Here is a 5,820-nt window from a genome sequence, read left to right as displayed (position 1 = left end):
TACTGAGTTCCAGTGCCGTCTCTGGAAGTTTCGACTAATAAAAGAACCGGGGTAAAACTGATTTCTCAACAGTAACAGGAGGGAAACACAGCTGGGGCAAATCAGGCCTAACGAGACAAGGGGAAGCAAAACCAGACACATTAACATCAGACATGGACTTTCAAAGTAAAACAGGAAACCCATAACACAGACTGAACAAAAGACACAGACTCACATGCAGGCACTACAACAGAGGGAACAGAGACGTGGGACCAGGGCAGACACCGACACTGACTGGACACGGGGATATAGCAACTAAGGATACACAGAGACGCCAACTAGACAAGGGGATACAGCTGACAGGGGAGACAGAGCAACTAGAGAAGACAGAGACATAAACCATAAGACAGAACTCAAAGAAACCAAAGACTGGAAATAATAAATAATAAACTCAACAACCCTGGGTCAACGACCCAGGCATCCTAACAAAATTACACAATTGAAAGCATGTGTGTATTGTTTGTGTATTTATACACAGGCACTCATATATATTCAAATAATTTAAAAAAATATGTTCATTTACCTGTTACTACCACACACCAAATCCGGTCGTTGGTACTTGCTGGCTTGTGTAGCCACGAGGTAACAAAAGCTCAACACTGCCCCCTAGCATCCTGGAGCACTTCTGATGTCTTTTGTACGTTTTGAGTTTTTATGTGATTTGAAGTTTGTATGTGCTTTGTCTGTAGGGGCCACCGTGAATATACTTTTATTTATTCACTCCACATAAAATAAATCATATAATACAAAAACCAACTAGTCACATTTCAACTTTTAATTATTAAAATTTTTAGCTTTTTCCTTTTACAAATTTAACGTGAAACAACACAAAACACAGCAAACCACAACACAATTAAATATAAATTAAAATATAAAACAAAAAAAAGATGCATATTCTCTGTCATATGAACCTGCATGAATAAACTTTCTGAATCCTTTATCATCTGCAACTGAAAATAGTTGTGGATGATTACTATACCTTTCTAATGTGACGTTGTTGTCCCTGCTCTCTCTCTCTCCCTCCCGCTCTGTTCCTGTGCTACTGAGTGTAACTACCGCCCCTCCCCCCTCTGCCCAGCGTAAAGCACAAGGCTCGCTGTGGAGTGAAGCGGGAAAAAAGAGAGAGAGAGAGAGAAAGAAAGAAAAAACTCACGTGACGGCTCGCGATAAGGAGCCGGCTCGTGTCGTACACGTCAAAGACCCGGCTCTAAGAGCCATTTCGTTCGCGAACGACCCATCACTATTGCCCAACTACTACAAATGGGCAACGGAAAGCTACGTGACTGTGACTGCTCATTGTAGCGGAGTGCAATATAATGAGCGGTGTGTATTATTGTAGGGTCTGCCTTACATTATAAAGCGCCTTGAGGCGACTGTTGTTGTGATTTGGCGCTGTGTAAATAAAATTGAATTGAATTGAGTGGTAGATACAAAGACTGTACTGCCCTATATTGTACCATAATTTTCTTTTTAATAATTGAGTCTTGAGTTGAATGTTTTTAACAGGCAAAAAACACTTTAATAAGTAAATGTTCAATTTTTTTCGTTTTTCTTTTTTTGCTGAAAATTGGTCCGAACCGTGAGATTTTTGATCCGTTGCGCCACTAATTGCCACCAACTGCAAAATATTTTCATGATCGTAAAATGCCTCAATTAAAACATTTGGTATGTTTTGTGTTACAATGCAGATTAATTAGATTTGTATTCTTTTTGGACCCGCTGCGTCGGGTCCATCTTCTTAGTGCTGCTTCCCCAGCAAATGATAGCGTAGAAGAGCTTCACACATGACTGTTGAAACATCAGCAGGAGTTTATTGCAGATTTATTCCTATAGAGTGTGTCTGTGTTCTTGGGGTTTAACACTCATGCTCGAGGAGACCTATAACAGCAACCAGCCAAACTGTCTAACAATGTCTGAAAAGACTTAAAAGGCAATATGTGCAGCAACAGTGGCAGCAGCAGGGATTAAAGTAATAGATGATAATTAATTAATTAATTCTAGATTAATAGAATAATAGATTATTCATGGCTGGGGAAAAAAGGACCAATGGTGTGACAGGATCTCATGAGGAGCCAAGAGGTATCATAATATCAGACGAAGCACATTTGTCATGATTAATGAATAAAGTTGCATACCGAAACGTGCTGCATTCCTCTCATTTCAAACTTTGTAAACTTTGTCTTGTAGCTTTTTGGTTGCTCCTCCTATGCGTCTTGTTTTATTTTAAATCCCCCCTCCCTTAGGCATCCCCTGGAACCCATCGTTTCATGCCACAGTGATACCAGCTGTGCGTGATTCTCTCAGGCTAAGTCTGCCAGAATGTTGAAACACGGGAGGTGTGCATATAGAGCTCAGAATGTCTGCGTGTAATGCTATACGTCTGCTAATGCAGTCGCACTCATTCAGAACCATGCCATTAAAAAAGTCTGCCCTTGTAAGATGTAAGCCAAGTTCTTCACACGAAGGACATTCAAAGCATTTTGAATCCACCTGAGCACACTGATGATACATCTAAAAATCTGAGTCCATGTCCTTTTTAATTTGATAATTACGCCTTAACCAGCCACTTTATTAGTTACACTTAGTTACACTACTACAGAAATGCCAGCATGTTGTAAGATTTCCTCGAGGATGTTCGCAGTACTGAAACACTCACTGTGTTTGGCATTAACAGCTATGCCACGTTCCAAGTCACTGAAATCCTCTTGGTTGAGTCAGTACTATGTTATGGAATATTAAAGCTGAAAAATGGTATCTGTCATTAGTTTATCAGCAAAGTGAGAGTTTGTTTCTGTTGAGTACTGAGCCACACTTTGTTGGTTTGAATCAATGTTTCCTGATATATTGGTAATAAGTTCTGAGAGCTACCGCAGACGGACGGCTGTAGCAGCTGTGACGACACCACTGACTCTGAACAGTCACTCACTGAAAATGAAGCACAAACGTCTGTGATGGTGAGGTTTGTGCTTCATTTTCGATAAAGTTTCAGCTCTGATATTACCTTAGGTGGTGGGTAATGAAGTACAACTCAACAAACATCAGCAAACACACAAACTGTGTGCCGTTTGTCTCACAGTGTGTTGCAGCTAAAGTGCAGCTGCTGGATTTCACAGGGAGAGAAAAGAAAGAGCGCGAGCTTCACTCAGAGATGGAGAAAGATGAGAACGACGGGCAGACTAACTGTTGTCACTCACAGGTCAGTGCAGGATAAACAGGTTAGTTTGCTGCACTGTGATTGGTTTAAAGTAAAGAACAGTGACTGCTGCACAGTGGCTGTGTTTCGTGGTCACAGTTAGCTCACAGTGTAGCACAGATTCATTCACTGAATTCCACCTTCACACCAACTTCATCCAGTCTAACGTAAAGGCGGCATAAACAGTGTAGAGTCAGTGCAGGAAACATCTGGTTGAATCCAGGTGTGTCAGCAGCTCCGCTGATCACAGCCTGTACACTAAGAAAATCTACTGGAAATGAATGTGAGTTTGATTCTTTTCCCCACACTGAACCATTACAACCAGTTTAGTTTAGTTTAGTTTCCCCACTTTAACTTCTGGCGGTGCACATTTCCCTGTTTACAGTCCCCAACTATAATGTAGGCATAAGAAAATAGAGCTGCTTTCTATTTACTTCTGATTCAAGATGAGAATATTTAGAGTTTAATAAAGTTTGTATTAAAATCTACTGATATTATTTTAATATTATGCTAATATAGCACAAGGTTCAGTTAGCTTTGCACAGAAACAGAAACATCCTCCAAAGAGCTTTTCAGAGCCTGTACGTTTTTACTTTTACTGGAGTAAAGAAGTTGATTCTGTACTTCAACTTTTACAGTAATATTTTTTAATAGTAGTATTTGTACTTCTGCTTGAGTACAGAATGTCTGTACTTTTACCAACTCTGGATATTAGTCAGATCAGCACACACACACTGGTCCAGTCCAGTTTAACGACTCGAGGTTGGAGCAGAGGTGCTACTTGCCACCATCGGCTCCTCGGAGCCCCAGGCCAGTACGGAGGCCCCCGAGAGCTGGCAAGCTTTAAACTGGAGCAATGATTTGTGCAAAGTTTGCCATAACAATCAAAGACGCCTGACCTCTTTAATGGGGCCCCACCCGACTCCACCCGAATCCCCCCACTCATATTGCAACTGATATTTATGATTCTGTTCAAACTAACCCAGTGACGGATGCCAGTCAATAAAAATGAAGAGCAGTTATCCTTCTGGAAGTGAAAAAAACAAAAAAATGGTGAAGAAAAAAAGCAAGACACTGAAGTCTAATACTAAATAACTTCATATTACCAGTCTGTAACATCACAGTCATCAGCATCATATTATTTCTCTGATGTGATGTTTGACATTAGTGCAGCCAGCAGACTGGAAGAATGTAGAAACATGCAAAGAAACTTGGACGTGTGCTGCGATGTGACTTTTATTATATATTTTCCACGACTGCAAGTCCAGCAGGTATGGCTGGTTTCCAGTAACATACATCATCTGACGGTGAGTGCAAGGATCCATGGAGAATTTATATTTCAATGCACCAATTATGCATGTGCCCAGGAAGTGGACTTCAGGCAGAAGTATAACAGCAAGGACCTGGTTCCCAGCCCGTATCAGTCTCTACATGTATGCATTACAAAGATGTAAATTATTGTGGTGTGTGTGTGGTGTGTGTATATTTCACTACATTTTATACCTGTGGTGTAGACCACAGATAGACTGTCTTTGCAGTTTAATTGGCGTGTTTGGAGCACTGAAACCTCCAACTTGCTTACTGCTATGTGAGTGATGTCTCATTGTACTGCCCAGCTGCTTGTTATTGTCTAACCCATAACTATTTTTATATAAGGCCTTCTATGGAAATCTGAGCTTCGGGTCGAAACACTGAGTCGCTGTAAATTCTGTGCCACCATAAAGGAGACTTTGAAGAGCCACGGGCAAGTACTGAGTGACCAGGGATTAATGCAGGGGTCCATCCAGGTGATGTGACTGGAATAAACTGTATCGCATGTATTACAGCACCTCACAACCCCATTTGCAACAAAAGACAAAGTCATGAGCACCATCTAGTGGTGCAAAAGGGCATTTCCCCTCAGCTTAGATCCCCCCGTCACATCTTTGAACTGAGATGAAGGTTATCAGGTTATTTCTCATTTTTGACCTCAGCAGTGACTGAGGTGGAAAAATGCCAAATGTTAGACTGCTCCTGGTTGGCTGGCTCTGCCTTAAACTGAAAGGGAACAATTGACAGTTCTCATTATAGAGTAGTCAGTAACTTTGTTTGTTGCTGGAGACACAGGAGGACACATAAGACGAGGGTCTGCTGGTGTGTGTGTGAGGAGGCTTCTTGTTAGATCAAAGTTGTCAGGTTTAACATCAAGACGCTGATGGTAAAACAATCAGCTCTAGGCTGAACTAACTAGACTTTACTCACACTAGCTACATCCATTTTTATCTACGGTCTGCTTCAAAATCATTTCATCAGTGACTCATACGAGAACTCGAGCAGTGGGAACAGAATCTGGATGTTTGCGTAATCAGAAGTTGGGCAAGGGGAGATGACTACAGAGAGTTTGTGTGTGAACCTGTCCTCTGAGGATCGTTTGATTCCAGTAAACGGTTTCAGCAGATGTGATCTCGTAAACATGATTTATTGTCAGAGCCTGACACTGAGAAATGCTCACGGCTTCTGCTTTCTAGCCTCTGGCTAAGCAGCGTCAAACAAGCACGACAAACGTTTGAAACCCTTCCGGATGCATGAATGAACCTGACAGCGTGAAG

The sequence above is a fragment of the Astatotilapia calliptera genome, chromosome 14 (assembly GCF_964374335.1).
Source record: "Astatotilapia calliptera chromosome 14, fAstCal68.1, whole genome shotgun sequence".
Taxonomy (NCBI): Eukaryota; Metazoa; Chordata; class Actinopteri; order Cichliformes; family Cichlidae; genus Astatotilapia; species Astatotilapia calliptera.
The sequence above is the reverse complement of the archived record's forward strand: the minus strand, read 5'-3'. Positions refer to the sequence as shown.